Source organism: Sitophilus oryzae, unplaced genomic scaffold (assembly GCF_002938485.1).
Source record: "Sitophilus oryzae breed Bouriz unplaced genomic scaffold, Soryzae_2.0 scaffold_1498_pilon_pilon, whole genome shotgun sequence".
Classification (NCBI taxonomy): domain Eukaryota; kingdom Metazoa; phylum Arthropoda; class Insecta; order Coleoptera; family Curculionidae; genus Sitophilus; species Sitophilus oryzae.
The window spans coordinates 3,373,056-3,399,130 of record NW_022146167.1 but is presented as its reverse complement, the minus strand read 5'-3'; the positions used below and the strand labels follow the sequence as shown (position 1 = coordinate 3,399,130).

At 30.8% G+C, this 26,075-nt stretch overlaps 1 protein-coding gene across 1 annotated transcript in view; it reads right to left on the bottom strand.

The window, feature by feature from the left end:
• Window positions 1–26,075, bottom strand: part of LOC115877781 (diuretic hormone receptor-like) — a 367,521-nt gene that overhangs the window by 143,331 nt on the left and 198,115 nt on the right. The window contains exon 4 of the mRNA XM_030894096.1: window positions 14,388–14,413. The gene's annotated coding sequence lies outside the window, so the exon portion shown is untranslated. The remainder of the gene's footprint in view (window positions 1–14,387; window positions 14,414–26,075) is intronic.

The window sequence follows — 26,075 nt, the reverse complement described above, 5'->3', positions numbered from 1 at the left end:
AATTCTATGCCTCTTTCGCGTTGTCTGCCGGCATTTCAGCCACGAGAAAAATGTCTGTCAACAATTTTACACGTTTCCTAATAATAAATGAAAGGCAATTGGCTATTTGGCAATTTTAACTCGTGTACCTTATAATATTTTTAGTGTCAAAATTTCACCCTTTTGATTGGCCGCCCCCGCTTTAAGCCCCGGGATCGCGCTGGCAGACATGACTATTTCACAATGGCTACACAAAAGGATACTTCACACAAAAAATTAGCCATGTAACGATGATAAGGTTTTTTATGTAGCCAGCTCTCGGTCTATTATCCCCTGTGGTCTCGTTTAATTTTGTTTTGTCTCGAGCTCCTTCCAGGACGTGCCGATTTCTATACCCGAGGCAAAGGACTTATTTTTTATAAATCTCAGTGAAATAAGTAAACATAGACGTTTCTAAAATATCTGTTTTTACGATGATATTCCTTTAATTACATCTCGTTTTTTGTTGATATGCAGGGTGGTTCGAACGGTATTCCTGAAACTTCGGTAGCATATTCTGCAGATAAAAGCTTTGTTCGGGTTCTTGTTATTACCGATTCTGAACCGTCCTAGAACTCTGCTGCGCATGCGCAAATGAAAAAATGTCTTCATATTTCCTTCTGCGCATACGCATCACAGTTCTAGGACGGTTCAGAATCGGTAATAAGAGAAACCCGAAGTAAGCTAAAAATAAGTAAAAAAGTTCGTATAAATATATGTCCTAAAATGTTTAGTTTCGGAGATACAGGGTGTAGAAGTTTTATTTTTATTTCGATTTTTTCCAAGTAATTTCTGAAGTGACGTCAATGTTTATATGAAAATTGGTGTGTGGGAGTTTTTTGACATTAGAAATTTGATTTTGATGTCAATATAAATCCTATTTGTAGGGGGCGCCACCTACATGTGTTTTAACTGTTTTGAAGAGTAATAACTTGTCGTTCGTACCTGTATAAAATTACTGGGTGAAAAAAATATACATTTCCGTGATTTTTTACGTAAAAAATGTCTTAATCACTAGTTTTATACAGGTACAGATGAAAAGTTATTACTAATTGTCTAATTTAAACCGTCTGCATATGTTAAATATTTTTTAAATTTCTATTTCAGTAGCAAAATACCCAGGCTTTTTTGAAGACTCTGTATATCGCTACAAAAGTATAATTAAAGATAAGCAGGCAGGAATTAGTTTTTTTTACACATTTCGTATGCGATTTTCTTTTACCATTTTTAACATAGAATAAATAACTTTGCATGCAGATAAAGTAGAATAAAGCTGAAAAACTTGTTTTTTTCTGATAATTTTCCATATTAGATCCGTTGCGGTTTTGAGAAAAATCGATTTGTGGAAATGGGAAAAAGTTCTTCTATTCAGAGTTAAAGGGCTGGCACCTAGCCAAAGGGCTCGGTTTGTTTGTTTGTTTTTTTAAATTCTTCTCTGATGCCGCATCGGATCCGTTTTGCAGAAAATTTTCTCTTTTTTTTTCTTGTTTTTGTTACGCTTTTTCATACATATTTTCATTGTTTGTTTGTTTTTATTTTATAGATTAAAGAAAAAAGAACATGGGATATACAGAGTCTGTGACTCTGTATACCGGGTGCGTCTCAAAAGTGACTCACCCCTATAACTTATCTATTTTTTCAGATAAAAAAAACGAGATTTGGTATGTTAGTATATGATATAAATTATGATTGATTGATGTATTCAGTTGTTTTAGGTCATTTCCTGTTTTACCGGAAATGACTACAACTTTTGATTTTGAAATGTCACCCTTGGTATATTTTTACTTTATTCGATAGAAAATGACACTCTGAGTAGAATGGCATATCATATGTCAAAAAGGAGCCAAAAATTACATTTATCATATTTCAAAAACATAAAATATTCTATTTTTTGTAAACTCTATAAACTGTTCTTTGATAAAACATTAAAAATTTTTACGAAATACAAATATGTAATCGTAAAAAAATGATTTTTTTCTATATTTAATCTTAAGTGGCACTCGAATAATTACTTAAAAAATCTAATATAAGATAATAAAAGCAATTGTCCAATAATTTCTCAAACAAAATAGAATTTAATATTTAAGTAAAGTAATGCTACCCTCTTTTAATTTTCATTAGCTTTAATCACATTAATTTTTTTTGTAATTCTTGTCGATTTAGTAGTTACAATATGATTTAGATCTTAGGTTTCATTACATTACGCCTTGTAATAGTATTTAACCACTATAATAATTATTAAAATTGTACAATGCTATTTACCATCAGAATTCATCATGAATAAATATAGCCATTAGTTTTAAGTAATATACAACTGTGTTTTCTTTCTCTGTTCATGCCTGGCGCCCAATATTTATAATTTCGAGTTATTATTGTTAATTAGTTCTTTCCAGTGAAAAGCTGCCGTTCGCAATGGTAATGTTTATAAAAAAACGCTACAAGATTCAAGGTGCTGTAAGTGTTCCAGAACAAGCCGTTGTAATGACAGAGCCTATTTCAAGCAGTGGAGGGACATTCTGTATCTACAAAAAAAATCATTTTCATTTAATGTTAATGTTAATTAAAATAAATAATTGAATTAGTAATTTATGAATAAAGCTTAATAATTTCTATAAAATGGTGTGGCTTTGAAGTTAGAACACACTCTAGTTTGTTATATTTGAGTAATGTCTGTATAAATAGTGGTTGTTGGATAAAACTATAAAAACTTCTCGAGAAGTACTAACATTAACCTTCTTCAATTTTTTCTCCAGTTTTTTCGAGTGATTTTTATTTAACATTTTCAGAAATAAATCCTAACCGATCTTTTTGATTTATCTCGTTTTTTTGGCTTTTCTCCTTGATTGAAGAAACGGTGATTGATAGACGACAAAACGAAATTAACCTCACAAATAAAAAGAAAAAGGAAAAAAAACGTTCCCAATGTCAGGAAATAATCTATAATTTCCCTTCTTTCAGGTGATTGATGCGATTAGTTCGGATGCTTTTCACGATTGTTGAAATCGTAACGTTTGGTTCTAAATTTATACAGTATGTTTAAGAATTTTGAGCACATATTGAAAAAAATAGCTTATTTTAAATAATAAAAATGGATATATTTGTTTTCCTCATTTTTTTTAGAATACCTAAACATTAATTTAGTAGTAGTATTCAATTTGACCGCATTTTCAAGCTCCAGAAGAGAGCTGTTCGATATTCTCTGGGACTAAACAGCAGAACTCATTGCCAGGATTTTTTTAAAAAATTACAAATATTAACTCTTACTTCCTTATTTATATTTGAATCCGTTTGCCTAATACGTAAGCATGTATCAGCTTCTCAAGAAAGGTCATCTTACACTTATCCACTCAGGAACACGGAGCAAGATCTTTATCTGCCTACCCTACGCTCAGAGTTAGTTAAATGTTCAATATTATACAACTCGAAAAAAATGCACAATCACCTGCCATTTGAAATCAAATCCATAACATCATTTTCTTCATTTCACAAATCATTGAACTCTTATTTACTAGACAAGGCTTTCTACGCCGTAAATGAATTATATTTTGATAATCGAATTTGATCTTGGTCTAGGTCAAACACTGGTCTAATGTTTGCTATTGCTATATTTACCAATGACACCAAAATAAATTTATTTAGAGGTTATTGATATTTACTATAAACTAAATATTTTTGAATATTATTTTTATTTTTTTTTTATTCTTTTATATTGTAAACATTTATAAATGTTTATTTTAAACAATAAGACTAACATTATTTGTATAATATTTTGTATTATCTTTTGTTTGTTTGTTTGTGTACCTTGTTTGTTTACTTTGTTTGTTTACTTTACCATTTACACATTATTTATTCATTTAATAAAATCTTTTCTGAGAAGCACAATAATCTAATACTAATCCAAGGTCTGACACAATATATTTCCAAATTTGTACACTTTACATAAAACCAATTATAAAAAAAAGAAATATCCTAAAATTAATCAAACCATACAAAACTCGGTCGAAATATAATATATTATAATCCTAAAAATATTTGCACTTATTTAAGACTCACCTGTATAATAAATACCAGTCAAAATTAGAAAACGTAAGATATTCTTAATAATATATTTGTGGTTTTACTGAGATCAATTATATATCAATCAATATCAACATGTTTTTACTCTTTACATAAAACTACTGATGTGTTTTCTGCATCCAACGCAAAACAATTGATTTACAATGCTACGTTTTTACAAAAACAGTTAAAAATACGAGAAAGTGAACAATGCACACCGTTAGCCTCTTTTTTCACGCTCTATGGGCAATTTTCAATTGCAAAAATCAGTGTCAAAACAACAAAGTTCAATTAAAGTTCACAAAAATGCGCAAATTGGTTATGTGCATCTGTTAAAAGTAAATTAAATTTGTGCCAACATAAATATACCCAATTTAGAAAAAACTATAAAAATTCTGATTTTTTTTTAATAATTCAAATGTTTTATTTTTTATATGAAACGTTAGGTTAACTTCAGATATTATGTAATGTTTTTATCATAATCTATAAGAGTATGATTAGCATTTTCTACTCAGATTCTTTGATAAATAAAATTCGTTATAACACAAAAAGATTATAACAAAAAAATACAAATAAATAATTAATTTACGATACAAGTGAGTTAACACCATCATCAAGATACGCTTGTGAAAGTTGCACAATGAGTACGTAGCACGAGTTGTTTAACCACACCAGTATTTTAATGGAGTTAACTCGCGTGTATTGTACAATATTTTATCTACGTCTAACTATAAAAACACATAATGAATTTTAAAAATTATTGTACTTAACTATACTAAGGGCTTGCAAAGGTTAGTCTTGGGTCGAGATTTCCGTATGTAAGACGAGTACAATGCGTTTATAATGTACTGAATAAAGAGAGAACAGTTAACACGTTGCCAAACGTATAAAATGAATCGAGAAACTGTGCACATTGCTAAGAGACGTGGAAGGGGATATAGCAGATTTGTCGTAGTTGACCGGTCGACCCAATCAGTACCTCTGTCAGTACTTAAAGTTCTAGGGAAAGGTGTACATCATGCGTTCAGCTTCACGATTTAATTACGTGTCGTGATACTTTATTTGTTTATTTATTAACGAGTAATTTTCCCTATAGCTTGAAAATTTTTAAGTGCCAGCTTGCAACACTTGCATTTTTGGTAAAAATAAGTGGAATTGAGTTGGTTTTCGACAGTGGGCGGGCTATTAGAACTCTGAATTCAAAAATCAATATCTCGAAATCTATTAGAAATAATTGATTGTAGTTTTTTCAAAAACTTTCTCAATATGCAATATTTGCGGCTTAATGTATACGGTTACCGAGTATTACTGGTACTTAAGTACCATGTCTGATTCGTCTGAAATTGAGAAGTGTGGGCTGATTATGAATGCGATTGATGGTGTTTCGTTGAGATAAAACGATGTCAATGATACATAGGTATGGGTGGAGAAGCCTCCCTGACCTGCTATTTTTATATTTGTCTAGAAATATTTTAGTACTTTGCCATTGAAATAGAAATATTACAATAATTGTGTTATGTAATAAACACAACAACACTGAAAATCGTAGAAGAATATACACAGAACCAAACTTATATGGAATCATCTATTATTTTTCATAATTGTTGAGACGTATGAAAATTTTGTGTTTATGAATAAATCTCAGTCCTTACCAATAACTTTTAATGAAAAATAATCCATATAGCAATAAAAAAAATCAGTTCCCGAAATAAACAAAATGGTATTTTTTTGTTTTCTAAAACGAAATTAAGATTTAAATGTTTAATGACCAAAAAGCAAAAACAAAAAGGAAATTGATAATTTTAGTATTCCTTGTTGCCACCTCTAGCCCTTATGCAAGCTTCTATCCGCGCTAGCATCCTTCTTATTAATTTATCAATGTTGTCTTGGGAATTGCGGTATGTTTTCTCATTCTGCTAATACTGCATCAATAAGCTGTGCAAGATTTCCTAGATTGTTTCGACGAGCTCTAACACTTTTTTTGAGCTAGTCCCACAAGTGTTCGATAGGGTTTAGATCTTGTGAACATACAGGCCAGTCCAAAACTCCGTTTCAAGACATTCTCTAGTCACTCTGCTGGTATGGAGAGATGCACTATCGTGCATGAAGTCATAGCTGCGTTTTCTTCATAGACAGTGAGTGAAAATCTTTATCAATAAAAAAAATTACACGACTGCTGAAAATTGCTATGCTCTAAAAGTAAATAGATGGGTTGTTTACCATTTTTGAATGGAAAAAAACAAACTTATCGATTTTTTTATGTAAACATTTTGTAAAAGATCCTATCTTCAAAATAAAAAAAAATTCAATATCTAAAGTGTTTCTTGGGTTATGGCGTATTATGTGTTAAAAAGTTGAGTTTTTAAATTATCGCGATTACTGACGTTTTCTCGTTTATAAAAAATGACACCTTAAAGATATCCTTATAATTCCATTTCAGATGCTCAGAAACATTTCTAATGATTTTATCTAGTTATCTTTTCGAAAAAAAAGTTTTTTTAAAAATAAGCGGTTTGCGATTGTGATTTTGCTTTACTTGATGGGGAAAGGCGTACCGGCAACGCCGCAACAGCACTCCGTCGCATATCTCTCACTCCGACATAGTAAGATCCCTATGCGATTTACTACACATGTAAATACCGACCCAAGTTGCCAGCACGGTATACCTATCCTAAAAATCAATAATTACTTTAATACCTTTGTTCAAATATCACCATGCATGGCAATGTCAATATGACAATAAATAATATTGATGTCACTAGTTTAAAAAATGAGCGATTCGGAAAGTATTCCCTCTGACATTGAAGAAGAGGCATTTAGAGCCATTTCTGGATTGCTTCCAGCAAAATCGAAACAAAAGTATAAATACACATACTCTATGTACGAAAAATGGTGCACCGAAAAAAAAGTACACAACTATGGAAATAAAAGGTACTTATAACATATTTTTCCAATTCAGTGCAAAATATATGTTTTACAAAATATTTTTTTCTCTTTGGTAGTCATCTAAACAAGAAGTGCGGTAATGAAAATGCGTGAGTTAAGAAGCTTTTAACTCACTCAAAATGCGTGAGTTAAGAGCTTCTTAACCCACTGACGTAGATAAAATAACCTTTACAGTATTAAAAGAAATTAAAGGAAAATATTTTAAGACAAATAATTGGCTAAAACAAAATAAGGGTATATTTAAGCGATTAAAACAATAAATTTAAACATTTTAAACCTCGAAAAGGGCGGATTGTATATATTTCCGTATATTTAGAAGCGTCAGGCTTAGCTTAAACGAATTGCCCGCGTGTTTGTTTAGCCTTTAAAAGGTTTGACAACTACAATATGGGTTTTCGCTGTTGAATTCTAACGAATCCCGCAAAACCCGCCGCTGTGACAAATCATACGTTAAAGTACGCCGCCCAATGTGGGACGAGATAAATTACCATTGAAAAGTAAGCGACGTTGAAACGAGTTTGGATGTGGATGGATTGGGTAGGCGTAGTTGCGCTAAAGTGGAACGTCATTCAACTGTACGTTATATTCGTATACACCGCAAAACAGTAAAAAGAATGGGATGACGGGATACAACAGAAACGAATAAACATTTATGTTGTCATTTATTGCAATATTGTAGAACTATATAAGCATTATCAGTCTACCACATGGATGGTGGTAAACATTTTTTTATATAACCGGTAGAATGTAGAATGTTTAGGAGGGGAGTTAATCACCGCGGATCTATTGTGTGATCCCCTTCCTTGAGTTATAACGAGTTATTTAAAAGCCAGTATCTGAGACGGCTCTACAGAGGCCAGCTTACCATCCTCGACATCAGACGTACCAAAGTTCATGGCACGAATGATCGTCGTCTCGGCGCACTCAGTGATAAGGTGTTCTGGTGTTTCCCCATTTTCCCCACAGAATCTGCATTCGCCGTTGTTTCTCAGCTTCAGCCTACTGAGGTGTTCATTGAGGAGACAGTGTCCTGTTAGAAACCCCGTGGACAATCCAAAGATTGATTTTACTTAAATCAAGGAAAACCTTTGATTTTTCTCAGTCGTAAGTTCTGAGGAACTTTTTCGAGTATTTTAGACCGTTGGAGGACACCCAAAGTTACGGATGGTGTCTTCCAGATTCTTCTGTTTCGCTTTCAGTTGGTTCCCGTTTGGAAAACAGAACGGTTCTGGTCCAGTTAGTGGAATGTTCGCTCCTTTCCTAGCTAGATCATTTGCTTTTTCATTGCCTGCTCACCAAGGGATAGAAGGCATACCCAGAGTAGGAGGACTTTATTTTCTTTGCCTAATTTGTTGATCTTCTCTAGGTATTCTTTGACCAACTTCGAATTGATGGTTACTGAGTTGATCGCGTTTAGTGCTGCCTGACTATCGGATAGGATGGCAATTTCCTGTTTTCAAATTTTTAAATAGTTCCTATCGAAGATAAATTGTACGAATCTTTCAATAGCGTAAATTTCTGCCTGTAATATAACTGGTAATCATAACCTAAAGAATTATGTCGCGACTTATAAACTATTATTAGCAAACTACACCAGAATTCTGTGGAGTTCTCTAAAAACCAAGAACCAAGTCAACCAAAAAGTTACAAACTGCCTTCGCCGAAATACAACGCTAGACAGCAAAATGGCGCCTTAAATTGAATGAAAAAAAAATCAGTGCATATCGATTTCACTAATAAACGATTCGAGTACAAGCCAGTATATAAAAATCAACAAGTAAGTTCCTTACAAAAATACAGCTAAATATATTGGCATGACACTTGATGCTAAACTCAGGTAAAAATTTGCATGTGAAGCAAAAATGTGAAGAACTCAAATTAAAGTACAGGAAAATGTACTGGTTACTAGGGCGACATTCAACCCTGTCAATATATAATAAGCTTTTGCTTTATTAACAAGTCCTGAAGCCAATATGGACTAATGGTATTCAACTCTGGCGTTGTACCAAACAAAGCAACCGAAATATTATCCAAAACAAGGTATTACGAGGTATTGTTGACGCACCGTGGTACATTGGCAATGGCAATCTACAGAAGGACTTAGAAGTGGATGATGTCGACACCGTGATCAGGAAATATGCCTTAAGCCATGAAGAAAACTCCATCAGCACATCAAAATCGAGGGCCACCAGCTCCTGGATAGTGATGGCTTAGTTAGAAGACTGAAAAGATCAAAACCATTTGAACTAGTGTAGTGAAAAGTGTTGCTACAGCCCAGTGCATTCTAGCATAGTGCTAAACAGAACTGACAGAACCAAAATTACTATCATAGGATTAGTGTTTTGTATTTTAGCCATTATAGTGAGATGTTTGGACTGCATCTCAATGTCTCCAAGACCAAACTATTGGTCTTTTCTAAGACTCCAATAAATGCAGACCTGCGTGTCAAGGGACAAACAATCGAACAAGTGACCTCAATAAAGTATTTAGGAGCTTAACATCAATAGTCAGTGCGACCCGAAAAGAGAAATATTTTCAAGAATTGAGCAAGCGAGAAAAATCTTCGTAAGAATGAAATCATTTTTTACAAGACGAGATCTCAGTGCGGAACTCAGAACTCGAATGGCCAGATGCTACGTCTTCTCTGTGTTACTCTAGGGATGTGAGAGCTGGACACTGGATTCACAGACCAAAAAGAGAATAGAAGCCTTCGAAATGTATGTGTACAGACGGATGCTGCGAATCTCATGGGTACAAAGGATCACCAACGATGAAGTACTCCAGCGCATTCAGAAACAAAAAGAGATACTGAACACCATCAAGGAAAGAAAAATGCAATACTTGGGTTATGTGATGAGAGGTGGTAGATACGAAATACTGCGCCTCATAAAAGAGGGCAAAGTGCAAGGGAAAAGATCAGTAGGAAGACGCTAGAACTCATGGCTAAAGGATTTAAGAAGATGGTTTAAACGCTTGTCTGCGGAAATCTTCCGGGTTGCAGTTTCCAGAGCTACAATTGCCATTTGAATCGCCAACCTTCGGCAGGATAGGGAGTGATAAGAAGAAGAAGAATTTTAGCCGTAGCATATTAGGTCAAAAACAAATAGCTTCTTAATGAAATTCTACTATATTGCTATACTATATTGCCCAAGGGCAATTTAAAAAATATATTGCAATATTGTAGAACAATAGAAGCATCATCAGTCTATCAAATGGATGGTGGTAAACACATTTTTATATAACTGCTAATCATAACCTAATGAATTATGTAGAGACTTATAAACTATTATCAGCAAATCACACCAGAATTCTGGCTACACTATTTTACTCTTATATTCCTTATACTCTTCACATTCCACTAACTGGATTGGAACTTAAAGCAGAACACAAAAACCTGGACGACTTTATCTGTAACCTGGAATGGGAATCCTCGAACATCCGTCTTACACCGGACACTTGAAGAAATTTTTAGGACTTACGATGGAGACATATCAAAGATTTTCCTTGATTTAAGTAAGAATAATCTTGAGATTGTCACGGGGTTTTTAACAGGAGTCCTCAATGAACATATCAATGTATTTAAGCTAAGATACAACGGCAAATGCAAACTCTGTGGGGAAAATGGGGAAACGCCAGAACACCTCATCACTGAGTGCTCCGAGACGACAGCCATTCGTGCCATTAACTTTGGTACGACTCATATTGGAGATGGAGAACTAACCTCTGGAGAACCATCTCGGATACTGTCTTTTATCAACTCTCTGATACTTTATGATGAGTTATAACTCAAGAAAGGGAGACACAATAGATCTAGAAAGTCGCGATGAATAATTTTTAAAATCTACAATCTACTCTTATATTGATTAAATAATTTGATTACTACCGTTCTTGTTGATGGCATGTTGTTCATGTTGATCGATTAGAATAATATTGAAATCGTGGCTATATCATAAACTTGGAAAAAGGATTATCTGTATTATCAAGTCTGTAGTCAAATCAAACTAATTTTCTTAATATTTAATTTTCGTTCTGTCTAACATACAATACTATTGGAGTTAATAATTGCTTTAATGCGATTCAAGTTATAAAATTCAATTTCAAGTAAGCAAAACACGCAGAAATGGAATTGTGTTTCGTTTAATCTAGATTGAGTAGATTTTTATTAAACTTTTTTTATTTTCCTACGATTAGAGAAAATAGTAAAAATATTTCAAATATAGACTACCAGTTGAATTGAAGAAAATAAATTCTTTTATCCAACATTGATTTGCCTCAGGCTTAAATATTAAAATTCGATTTCAGTTACAAGAAGAAAACAAGAAAATCGCGAATAGAAAATTGAACAAGAAATAGAATAATGTCATATAATATTAAATCGGCTTAAAATAGATTTTAGTAAACCTTTGTTTCTTTTCACTCCAAAGTTACTTTATAATTAAAATCCAATCGACCTAACAAACGAAAGTGAAACCAACCAAAAAAATAATCAAAACCGACCAACAAAAACAGCTAATTTGGTTTATAATGAAATTTCTGGCAGAGGTACTTAAATGTACGTGAAAATTATTCAAAAACTTTTAATTTTGTTTAGGTATAATTAAAATTTACATTATGTTCGTTAAATTGACTTGAATATATCAGAATTTTTGAACAGATGTTATTTTATATTTAAAATATTTAAATATAAAAAACAAATTATACTTAGAAATTAATATACAGGGTGAGTCTTAAATAAGTGCAAATATTTTTAGGACTGGTAGATCTCGATAAAAGGAATATATATTTCTCTTTAAGTCCAAAATAACCGAGTTATTTTACTCTGAAAATTTACAAAAAAAAATTAATTTTTTGCTTAAATTTTGAGAGCCACTGAATTTTTTTCTGGGTTTTCTTTCTTGTAAATTTAATCTACTACCTATGTTGCCATATTATCAAGAAATTCTGGGTTTTAGCTAAAATCTTTTAAAAAATTAGCTCTTTAACTCAAACGGTTTTCGAGATTTTCAAAAAAAAAGCAATTTCAATTTTATTTTTATTGTAAAATTCAAAATTAATTAATGACGATTTTTTTTCTAATTCTTAGAAGTCTAAGACATGAAAAAATAATATGATCATTATTCTTAAACGAAAAGCCGATTTTTAGCGGAGGAAAGAAAATTAAAATCTTCATTTTTTGAAGTGGTGAAACAATATGAAAAAAAAACTCGAGTGTTTTCTATAATCAGTTTTTTCTATAATCTTTTGTTTTAATATTTTTGTTTAGTTTAAAAAAAGTGCGAAGAAAAAATTTTTTCGTTATTATAAAAAAGTCCGGATGAGTCCGAGAAGATTTTAGAAAAAAATGAGTTTTTATTTTTTTTTTCATAATGTTCTAACACTTCAAAAAATTCTAAAATATTCCAGAGTGTAAAGGAGTATAAAAGACATTTTCTGACGATTTTTAGTGAGTGACATATTTTACAAAGGTTAAAAAAATGAAGATTTTAATTTTCTTTCCTCCGCTAAAAATCGGCTTTTAAAAATAAAAATGAAATTGAAAAAAACAGTTTTTTTGAAAATCTCAAAAACCGTTTGAGTTAAAGAGTTAAAAATTTAGGTGAATTATTTTGATTCGACACCAAATCGATCCCCTGAGTGCGAGTCAAAAAAGCCGCGGGGGCATATTTCCTATATTAATCCGGCTATACCCTTTTCATTTTTTTTTTCGGAAAAAAATGAAAATTTAAAGTAACTCATTATCGTGTTTCTGAGGTCGAAATGTACTCCCTTAAAAATATTTGCCCTTATTTTTAGGGGTAGCATATTTCGACCCCACATACGTAACACGTCTAGAGTTTTTTTTGCGATTTTTTTTTGAAAATTTGAAATTTTCTGTTTTATACAACTCAGAGATTCAAATTAAGAAATACAAATTCAATTATCGTCTCTAATTGTCCCACATTCCTGCACACGCTGCAATAAATTAAATTTGGGACATTTTCGCTAGCGTCCAAGTGACACACTACTGTTCTTACGTCTTCTATTTTCAATCTTTTCTTTTCAATATCTCTATCTATCCCCCAAACACAAGAAGGGCTGTACGAGATTAGGAAATTAAGACATTAAAGCGTTATTTATGTAGATTCCGTATCATATCTTTGGAAAATCAAGCTGTTATTGGAAAAGTTTGTTTCTTGACTTATTGGTTGTTAGGGGATAAAACAAAAACAGGGAAAGAAAAGATAAAGGTTATCGTTTTTGAAATAAAAACATAAAAGATAACAAAAATATATCTTAAGGTCCATATCACTATTATTGATTTTCTTAAACTAAAATTTTCTGCAAAGAATCACATTTTTATAAGTATATTAACACACTGAGTTTGGTTTGGTTCGGTTCGGTTTGGGACACAGTTCCAGGACACACTTTGCGCCGAGAAGCGCGCAAAGGTGTAATTTTAATTAACACCTTTTTTAACTGTTTTCTGAAGGCTGAAAATTTGTAGATAATAAATGTAAAACAAAAATATATCAGTCAGACAGAGCAGTATGGAGATACAAAGCTTCAGCGCTACCAAACTAAAGACTGAAACTTTGCAAGGTAATGGTGAAAACAATATAATATATAATAATAGCTCCCGTATATAGCGTTTAACGCCTTGGGAGTAGCAAGGTACAGCTTGCCATACTAGAGCCGTTCGGTATACAAGGAAGGTAATGTGGCTAGCACTACGCTTCAACCGCCTATTATTACCTCAAGATTGTGAATCCCAAGTACTCATTTAAGGCTGAGTCGACCTACGTACCCAAACTATTTTTATTTTAATAAAAATAGTCGGCTGATGAAATGCCGGGTGTGGGATATACATGGATAAATATACCTATTTATTAATAAAAACAGTCAAACTCGTCGATAAATAATCGAACCCTATCAGTCAACAGCTGATGGAAGTGAGAATAGTAAAAGCGCGCATATAGGCGGGTCTTTACTCAATATATTACATCGATATTCATCAATAATTTTACACAAAACAAAATAATTAATGTAAAAACTGCTTTAGGCAATGAAACATGTGTCTTTTTTTATTTGAGACCGTTATCCTTCGACATTTATAAAATAATAGATCCAAAAAAAAATCAGAAAATTTAAAATATTTTGTTTTTACAGTACCTCTGCGTTTTTACAGCAATCTGAAATGCATTTAGGCTGTTAAAACTGACAGACGAATAAGCCCATAGTCACCTCAAAAATATTTATAGACTTTCAATTCAGTAGACTTCTAGATAAAAACATAAATATATTTTTAAGCAACAGTAGATCGTAAATAAATGGAAAAAATATACTATAGATCCCTTAAAAACAAAAATACTATTTACAAAATATCTTACCTTTAAGGGTGGCTTTATATTTGCATCTAAAATAAAAAAAGAATATTATTAGTGTATGGATAATATATATGTTAGCATAAAATCGCAGAAAGAAGTTTTTTTACATATTTTTTAGATATATTTATAAGATATATTAAGGGTTAAAGTTATAGATAATTTTTGAAGTATCGTCCTAAAATAAAATTCCAAATATAAAAAACTTTAATAAGCGTTCCGTGCCTGACAAAAATATCCTTTCGATCCTTTTTGCAAAGTTTCAAAACTCCACAGATTTGTTTTACGTCTGGAAGCAAAAGTTTGTGACACGAAGAGATTTGCTAATAAGCCACTGATGCATAGATTTATAATAAATAATTATTTTATGATTTGATAAGATTGTATAAAAATGGACAAGAATATATTAAAGAGTTTTTTTTCAAACGTTATAAAAGTATTAATTTTTGCGACGTTATTAATAATACCTATAAGAAGCAATTTTAATGCCTAGGCATAAAAGTAAAGCACTTTTACGCCTAGGCATAAAAGTTTAGCACTTTTAAGCACTTTTACGCCTAAATACCAAAAAGGCAAAAATACCGGATGCGTCTCAAAAGTGGCTCACCCCTATAATTATTTTATTTTTTCAAATAAAAAAAAATGGAGATTTGGTATGTTAGTATATAGATTGACGTAAATTGTTTTTGGTTACTTCCTGTTTCACCGGATTACTACAACTTTTGATTTTGGCACTCTCGGTATTTTATTATTTCATTCGATAGACAATGACACTCGGTATAGAATGACATATCATATGTCAACTTTTGAAATTTTCTCGAATATGGTTTATTTGAAATTGCACAATGCGATTCATAACAACAATTTGACTCGAAATATCAAGTGTGTGTTACCAAATTATTCGTAAAAAATACTTTTTCTGAATATTCCAATGAGCAACCCTTTGAATAAATTGAGATATGAATAAAAATACAATTTGGGCATATTTTTACCGGTCAGGGCAAGACAGTAAAAATATTAGACGATCAAATCTATTTTTCCAAGGCTCTTTGATTAAAAATTACTGTTTTTAACACAGTCATGGCACTCTAGATTCAAATTTAAATTACAATTTTGTTTTAAGCGAAAGTTTCAAAAATTGACATATGATATGTCATTCTATTCAGAGTGTCATTTTCTATCGAATAAAATAACAAAATACCGAAGGAGCAATTGCAAAATCAAAAGTTTTAGTCATTTCCGGTGAAACAGGAAGTGACCAAAAAGAATTGAATACGTCAGTCAATCCTAATTTATGTCATATACTAACATACCAAATCTCGTTTATTTACCTGACAAAATAAAAAAGTTATAGGAGTGAGCCACTTTTGAGACGCACCCGGTATATTATTAAACTGACATAAAGTGTCAAATTCAACGAGTTTAACTATATAGTTTCTCGTATATAATTGCTTACAAGGTATTATTTTTATTTTTTTTAATATTTACAACATTTGAAATTGTATAAAAAAATATTTGTGACGTTTGAAAAAAAATAAACTTTTTTATGACTCGTTTATAAATGACTTTTTATGACTCGTTTATAGTGTCAAACGTATGACCTCGCTACAAAAAGTATCATTTTTACTCCCTACAATATTTTATTAAAACAATATTAAACACGTTAGTAGAACAATATTCTATTTTTATTAGGAAATAACCAAAAATAAACCAAAGAGAAATGAAATTTCGATAAAACCGTTAACTATATTTCTAGATTAACTTAAAGAATACTTTTGATAGATAAACTTTCAGTTGTCTTTATACCTTAAACGATTCCTTTCTTCCAGACCATAATAAAAAAAAGGAAAAGGGTCTTTTGTGTTAATTCTACTTAGCTTCTCATCGTCGTCCTCGAAAAAAACAGAGAAACCCGGAAAAATTAGCTCCGCGAGCGTTAGAAAGGAAAAGCGAATTAATTCGGAGCCCCGGGCTTCATTACGTGAGACGAAGGAAATTCTTTGACGGCTTTTCCGGAAGTCGATATTCGCCAGAAGCTGTTACCGCGTTGAGAACCTTGAATAAAAGCATAATAAAAGACTCCTTTACTGCTAATGACTATTGTTATTTTTTCTCTTTTTTTTTTAGTGAGAGTAATATGACTACTGTTTTCGTACAATACTGTAGGTCTATTATGCTTTTTTCTAGTGCTACTGTAACGTAAGGTTCGGAAAGTTGAACAATCAAACAAAAGACTGCATTTAGACTGATAGAAATTACTTCTATACTATACTCTACGGACACCTTAAAATTTATATTTCAAAGTTTAATATATTTTGTTCTATAGCCAATTCTGATGATTTTTTAAGCATTTGGTTGATATTTTGTGGAAACACCCTGTGGGATATGTTAACAAAGCAAACAATTTAAAAATAAATAATTTTTCATCTAGGTTCATATTTTCTTGATATAGTCTGTCCATCGAGAAGATCCATGACAGTGATAGATGTGTCTGTCATTTTAATTTCAAAATAATTTATTTTATTTTACAAAGAAATAAGTTGGTACAACTGGAACGCATAAAAGGAAATATTTAAAAATTGACTGACAAGTGATTACTTCAAAATATTGTGAAAAAAACTGTATAAAACTGAAAAAATGTAATCGAGTTATTTTATTTAAAAAACGGTATGTTAATACAAAACAAACAAGAACAAAACACCACATACCAAAAAAATATTAAAAGGAACTATTTCTTACTTTCAAGCTTCAAGAAACTTTCCGCATTTTATTTTACAATTTTGTGTACAAATAGAAATTTGTAATATTCTACAGGAATAAATAAAACAACATAAATAAAACAAACCATTTTATTAATAATAACACTTTCCAAATTTTATACCTTAAAGGTTGATTTTTGGTTGAACTTTAATCTTGAATCTGAAAGGTTGAACTTTAATCTTAATTTTTTTAAACCAGTACCTTTTGACATTATTTTTCTGCAGTACTAAAATCCATTATTTACTACTACTCCGGTTTTTAGTATGTGTTTAGTATGGTCCTACCATATTCGAGATGCACTTATCTACGACGAGATGGTATACAAACTTTATTGATGGTAACTTGTAACTTTATTGGTGTATAAGACTTTCCGCCTGGGCAGCGACTATTAACCATAAACTGTGCTCTGGATCTACAGTTAATTTTCACTCGATTTTTCCTCCACTTGACTTCAAAAGACACAAAACACGCGTAATAACACGAATCAAAATGCATCATCTTCCAAAACGCAGGGTATTTGACACAAAATTATAACCTATAATTTGGCAAGACTTTGACAAGCGTCAAAAATCTAAAGGCGAGTTCATACGCATCGGCGTCCGTTTGTCGTTCATCGTTCCGTCAAACCAATAAAATTGAAATATGATCTGTCATTTTTGAAATAAACCAATAAAACTGGTTAAAAACAACAAGAAACGACGTATGATGGATTTATATTTAAACCAATCCATAGTTAACTTAAAAAATATTAGAAACTTTTTTTAGTAAAATAAATAGATTGGTATGGGACGTCATCTGCATTTCTTCTGTCATCGTCTGTCGAAATCTTAACTGAGAAAAAAAAACAGAGTATAGTTTGTTTTTTTGTTCATCTCAATAGCATTAAAGATATTCACTTTTGAAGAAGACAGTAACGATTCACATCATTTTTATTACTAAAAGTATCCTTTTGCTTTTGGTCCTCATCAACACACCTATGAAATAGAGTTTATCCTTTTTTTAATATCACTGTCATTGAAAAGTTATAATATTATTATTGTCTGTTGAGAGTTACTCAAGCAGAGATGATTTTAAATCCAGAAGTTATCTACTATTATTGTTGTCTTAATTGAACATGGTAGAGATCAACTTCTAGACTTAAAAATATTTCTGCTTGAGTAACTGCTCAATAAAATTATGTTTTAATGACAGTAACATTACATCAATCATAAACACTATTTCACAAGTTGTTTAACTAGACCTAAAATCAAAGGCATGGTTAAAATGTAAAAAATTACGAAAAAAATTTAGTGTCTTCTTCAAAAGCGAATATCTCAATAAAAAATAAACCTATTGAGATAAACCAAAAAATAAATTATTGAGAAAAGATGCACCTAGATGATAAAGTGATTTTTAAGTTCCTTGCTTTGTTAATATATTAAACACAGGATGTTTCAAACTTTCTGTTTCACTATTTAAAAAATTCTATTTTTTTTTATTTATCTCATAATAACTTGAAAAACTCATCACACATTTTGGAGCTCATAAACGTACTGCAAATGTGTTTTGCACCAAATATCTCCGTACATTATCGCTGGTGGCAATTGTAATTTGCTATCGCGCACGTACATCTGATATTATAATTTATCGACTAGTCGCGCGTTTTCCCACACTTAATAGGCCGTTCTACTAATTTATTGGCCTACGGTTTGGTCATTAGGCTATTCGTTTATTCAATGTATCGATTGGTGCGCCACTGGTTAATGTCGGTAAACGACGCTTTTAGAGGTATTAAATCTGGTGCACGTTGGGAATTATAAAAAACGGGCCTTAATTTGGGCCTATCCTATATAGGTAGGTTTGGCTAAAACCTTAGAACGTGGAAATCCTAGATAGTTTCTACATTCGGAAATGCGTAGCTAGCATATAAGTATTTAAATCTAGTAGATAATGATTCCTGACAAATAATCTATTATTACTGAAAATATGAATAAGTTTGTAAAAATCTAAAAAATTTTGGGTTAAGGAATGTTTGCCCGGTTTTTTTATTATTATAAAATATGACAAAATTCAAACAAGTTCCAAAATGTGATAGCTGTTGATTCTACCTTTTAAATGAACTTTGAATCATCAAAAAATATTAAATTTTAGCCGAGTTATTGAACAATTTCTCCTATCAATCAATGATACGCTTATGAAATTTATCTCCGGACCCGGAAAATTCAGGGATCTTCGAGACGTAATGTCTCGAAAACTGTTAATTCTACGTAAATAATGATAAGGACCATTTTTGTAGGTAATCTCTATAGCTCATTTTTTACTCTCTATAATCTCTAGGCGTCATTCTTTATTCCAAGAAAAATTTAGCAAATTGCATATTTTGGCAGATATTTGGCCGAGCATGGTGTTGCCCTAATTTGTTGAGCATTTTTCCCCTAAAGTTACTCCCCAAAAGGTACACAATCGGCATAAAAAGTCATGGTCGGCGAATGACGCCGAAATTTGGGTCTTTTCATGTCCATATTTACTAGACTATTTTACAAGATAAGGATATTATATTTGTGGAAAACATTTTTTCAGTGTAAAAATGGAATCTTAAAATTTTCTTGTATGGAAAAAGTTAATAAAAAGTAAAAAACAGTGGTATCTTAGAAAGTCTAATTCGTTTCAAAAAGAATTAATACTGTCTCTGAGAATCGATTTAAAAAGAAACTCAGCCGACTCAAAGTCGTTAGTCACTTCGTTACGAGCCTCGAGGTGACACCGACGACCCTTTTTTTTACCAGTTCTTTGGAATTGCTGATTAGAGAAGAAAAAGTATTTGGCTTCGTTCGAAGTGAATACCTATGTAATTCATCAAAAGAAATTTCAAATGTGTTGGCGACGAATTTTTTCTCTCGCTGTTTTTTTTAAGTGATAGTTTTTACGCCTCAATTCTCTTTCTGTCTGGTTGTTTCTTTCAATTCTAGTAGTTTTCTAACCGCAACGTATGAAACGAAATATACCGTTTTTGAAAAGTGGCTCACCTCTATAACTTCTTATTTTTCCAGACAAAAAAAATTATATTTGGTACGTTATATCACATAAATCAGGATTGATTAATGATTGATGATATTCAAATACTTTCAGTCGCTTGATAGAAAATGACATTCTGAATAGAATGGCAATAAAATTTTCCAATAGCAGTAAAATTTTGTTTTCCATATTTTTAAGATGTTTTGTTCCAAAAGTGTTATTTTAGGAAAGAAAATATTTTTATATTTAAAGCAAATTTAAATTTTTATAACGTTTTTAATATTTTTAAGTACATAAAAATATTTTAAGCTGCTATTGTTTTGATTACTTCAAAAACTTTGAACATCCCACGCTTATACATGGATTTTCTTCTACAAATATCTTTATTTTAAAAATAAAATTGAAACAAAAACAATATTAATTCGGATTTCTCATATATTACCATAGATAAAGCATATTTATGGTATTAATATTTTTTTTTTGATAGATTCTAAAGATCTCTTCAACTTTTATTAAGCATGTCATACCCTGCTGGCAAGCGAAACCTTGGGTCGGCGTTTACATGTATAGGAGTGAATCGTTATGGCAATCTAGTAAGTCGGAGAGAGCAAAAATACAAAGTATTTATTGCATAATCACTTAATTTGACGCTAGATTTCATGCGCTTAGAAAAATATTTGCCTTTTGTCTTTATTCAGTACATCTTATTTTACTAAGCGCGTTGACCGTACTCTTCATACACACGAAAATCGGCACCCAAGACAAGAAATGCCGACCCTTAGTATACCAGTTTTAATAGCTTGTAAATTATTCTGAATTTTTTAGTTTTTGCCCTTCTTGACAATTCATTTACGCTAGTTAATATATTACATAAATAAGTTAATATACCATTTATTTTACGTATATTACTAATATATTTATTTTAATAATGAAGTTATTCAAAAATTTGCTTTTATGTTCTCATTGCATTGACATTTTGTAGATCCAGTTTTCACAATTTTATAAACTATGAAACCCAATTCATATTTAGTATGTTTGATTTTTATTTAAGTAGTCTTCTATTGTCTATTACCAAATGATCACTCTTTATATGTTATTTAGTATAATTTATACGTTAGTTATTTATAAGGTATATAATTTTTTCTTGTTTAAAATCCGTTAATTTAAAAATAAATATAAAATATTTGTAGTTGCGTTAACAAACTTTCACAATCGATATACCATTTTAATTATCTCTGAACTATTTACTCAATTAGCAAGTTAAATTTTATCGGTAAACACTTTTAGTAAATTAACCCCCACAAATTATAAATAATCTGTTAATTTATTAAACAGAATACTTTTAGAATTTAATCCGCCTGCATCTCTTTTATAAATTTAAAAAGATGATGCTGCTGCATTGCGGAAATGTAAACTATTTAAATATAAGCTGTTGTGCTGGCTTGTGTCACAGAGCTCACTTCTAATTTAGTCGATCTATATGATAATAGCCTCTATGTAAGACCTGAAATAACATCGACACTTGCATACACACTCAGTGTTAATGGACAATTTAATTTCACGAACACGCTTGTGTTATTATTGCTTTTAGTGTCTGGCACGTGGCCGTTATTAGTTTGTGTAATACATACGGTTTCTTATACAGGGTGAGTCAATGATAGAGTAAAGTTCATTATCTCGGTTATTTTGAGATTTGCGAAAAATCGCTAACAAAAAAGTTTTGGCGAATGTTAAAACAAATAAAGCACACAATGTCGGTCAATCTCCAGTTTTTTTTTCAATATTAACAATAATTATAATTATTTCTGATGGGAACTACAGGGTTAGGCAAGAGTGCGTCGGGCATCTGTAGCTCCTAGAATAAAAAACTTGGGAAATATGTTTAAGTTCAAACCTAAAATATGTACTAGGATTTATTTCAAATTAATTGTATATATTAAAAATAGCATAATACATATTTTCCAAGAATTAAACATAATATATACTAAAATACATCCATTATACTTAGTGATCCTTTAGCATAAATATGTTACAGTATAAAGTCTAACAATGGAGTAGTAATGAAGAATTACTTGTTATTTACTTCATCATAGCAAAATTCTGTAAATATTTTGTTCCAAACAAGGTTTCTCTAATGGCTGTCGACGCCAGTTAGAGTTTTGCATAATCGGCAACGAAAAGACGCGCCAAGACAATAATCTTGTTTAAATTTATACCTTTCCTTTATCTTAATTAATATGAAAATTAAAATTCTCCCCAAACGACTTTTGACAGTATTGAATATTTTAGGTGATAATTACGAAGACCGGTTTGGTAGGGAGGAATATTTGAGAATTCGTAATAAATAAATTTATCAGAATGAAATAAATAATATACAGGGTGGTCGGAATTATAATCGGCAGTATATTTTACAGAATAAACTAAGTTAAAAAGTCCGTATAAAATAATAAACAAAAATGCTTGGTTTTGGAAATACAGGGTGTAGAAGTTTAATTTGTGTATATACATATTTGGATGAAAATTGGTGGATGTAATGGTTTATGTTTAAATAAGATATTTACAATAGAAATAATCAATACATATCATTATTGACAAAAAATAAACATGTCGACTGGATAATTATTATACTTAAATAATAAAGGCCCTGGGACGATAAGAATACTGAATCGGCTCCATAAAGGAACCGGGCTCATAATTTCAGGAAATATTTGTACCCATAAAATACTTCGATGCAGTAAGTTTCAGAATCTATACCACTCAACGTAAGAAGCTCAATTTTGGCATACAGGTTGATTCTAGGGTGTAGAGGTTCGATAAGAAGGGATTTTTCGAAATTCCAGTTCCAAGGGTGTGAAACCACCCCTCAAATATTACAATATTTTTTATTTAAAAAATGGTCAAGTTTCCGAAAAAACGCTTAAACGCGTATATTTTTATTTTGTTTTTTTACATATTTTAAGATTTTTTAAAAATGTATACAGGGTGTTTCGAAAAATCTGGTCATTGATTAATCACGATCCTGCTTAAAGCTCTTGACGTAAAAAGCTGATTTTTTGAAAACAGATTGACTTTAGGGTGTAGAGGTTCGATAAGAAGGGATTTTTCGAAACTCGAATTCTAAGGGGGTGAAACCACCCCTCAAATATTAGAATATTTTTTTATTTAAAAACCGGTGAGTTTTTCGGAAATCTCTTAAACACGTATATTTTATTTTGTTGTTTTACATATTATAAGACTTTTTAAAAATTTATACAGGGTGTTTCATAAAATATGACCATAGAGTAATCACGATTCTGCTTAAACTGCTTGACGTTTAAAGCTGATTTTTAGCAAACGGATTGACTGTGGGGTGTAGAAGTTCGATAAGGAGGGGTTTCTCGAATCTCAAATTCCAAGAGGGTGAAAACGCCCCTTAAATATTATAATATTTGTTATTTAAAAAACGGTTAGTCTTTCGGGAAAACGCTTGGACATGCATAATTTTTTTTGTTTTTTTTACATATTTTGAAAGTGTTCCAAAAAGTTGGGCAATTGATTAACCACGATTCTGCTTAAACTGCTTGACGTAAAAAGGTTATTTTTGGTAAACGGATTTTTCGAAAGTCAATTTCCAACGAAATGAAACTACCCCTCAAATATTACCAATTTATATAATAATATCGCCATATTGTTTTTCTTATGCTGACATAAATGTGAGAAAATGTTATCCAGTTTGTATGTTAATGGTTTTTGTATGTTAATAATTTGGTATGTTATTCTTGCCTTGCTTTATAATCACCATTACAAACGATTAATTCAACCCAAACGAAGTCGCGAGTACACGCTAGTTTTATCTATATCCATGTCTGAATAAATCGAAAAATACTAAAAATCAATAAAAATTATTATTCTCAGCGTCTTGTGAATCGAATGATCTAGCGACCGGATATGTTTTGGGGCATGATGGTAGCTTTTTGGAAAAAAAAATAAAAGCTATATCCGTCCGCAAGAACCTAAAAAAACGAGGTTTTATTTTTAATTTTAATTTTTAACCATGTTACGATAACCGTAAAAATATGAAACTATTTTTTTTTTGAATTCCTCATTCAATTTTCGATGAAATTATGAGCTTGGGGAATTTTTTTAAACTGTACTGCACATCGAAAAAAATTAAAAATCGATTTTTTGCTCAAAAATCGATTTCTTTTCATGATCAAGACAATGTCACCACTGTGATTGACGAAGATAGCGACGAAGAGTAGTCACGAATTCATAAGAAGATTTTTATCATAACAGATTAATATAATTAATACATTCTTTGATAGTTTATAATTAAAAATTAATTTTGACGTTATTGAATAAAGAACAATTACTTTTATATGAGCCTCCCGAATTTATTTTGTTGTTTTTACTAGTACAATAATCGCAAAAGTTCAGTATTTCATCATTTCAAGAGTTGATAATATAAAAATGCCCCAAACATATACACAAAATTACAAAACAAAGTGCGAAAATCATTGGAGAATTCAAAATTCGAAAATTTTAATAAAGAACTTTTTTAAATTATCCATGTAATCAGGGAGGAAAAGCAAAAAATGGAAATGACGTAAAAAATAAACGATGATAAATTATCCCTCCATGACGTCGATATCAATCATTAGGTAATACTACAATTAATCAATTCCTGGGCAAGGATATTAAAAGAGAATAACAAACATTTCGGTGCATTACGTAGCGTCGTCAAAATAAAATTAGAAAACCCCAAAAAAATATTTAAAAATACTTTAAAAAATATAATTATTATATAGTGTGTTTTTGAGGTAAATGAAATTAATTCGATAATAAATAGAAGTGTGTTCAAAAAACCCTCAGGAATATTTATTTAGAGGAATTACGCGGCCATATTCTATATTATATTAAAATAATTTTTCTTCGGTTGTTTTATAAATGGAACACCCTGTAGATTATTTCCTTATTAATTGGACAATTAAAAAATGGACATTTTTTGTATTTCTTATAGATTTTTTAGTAGAGTATTTCAAAATTTTTAACAGTTTCACTGATATGGCTTACGAGAGAAAAATCATTGGGTGGCTTTGATAAAAATTTGCTGTGGAAAATGGCCATATGAATGAAACCGTTAAAAATTTTGAAATATACTCTAAATACAAAAAATATTAATTTTTTAATCTCCATCTGTTGAATAAATAATATACAAGGTGTTTCATTTAAAAATACGAAGAAAAATTATTTTATATTTTAGAAAGTTTGGCGTAGAATTTCGAAAACCCTGTATGATTTACCAATACCATATTTCTAGCAAATTAAGTACAGACCATCTAAAGTAAATACCTAACATAGTTTTGATTTTAGGACAGTTCTTGTATTTTTATTATTTTTTTAGGAAAGGTTGAAAAATATATATTTTTATTTATTTATTAATATCTCTGAAACTATCGACATATATTTCCTCATATCTTGGGATTATGTAAAGTGATCTGAAAGGAAACCAAAATTGCAATAATATACAGGGTGTTCCATTTAAAAAATCATCCCAATCCAATCACACTTTTTTGAGCCACTCTGTAGAAGTTAAAATATTTTCCTAAAATGCATCTTAGTTTGCACTTAATCACAAATTCCCAAGTTTTTTTATACTAGGAGCTACAGATGCCCGACGCACTATTACCAGACCTTGTATGTATTTACTATACAGGGAGGGTCTTAAATAAGTGAAAATATTTCCAGTTCCGGTAGATCTCGTTAAAAGAAATATATTTCCTCTCTGCCGTTTTTCAAATTACTCCAAAATAAAAGAAACAAAAAATTAAATAATATACAAGGTGTTGCATATATTTAAAAAAATCTTACAGAACTAAACATAATTATTAAATGCGACCTGAAATGTCATGAAATATTTTTCATTATTGATCAAACTACAGGTATCAAGTAAAATCAAAA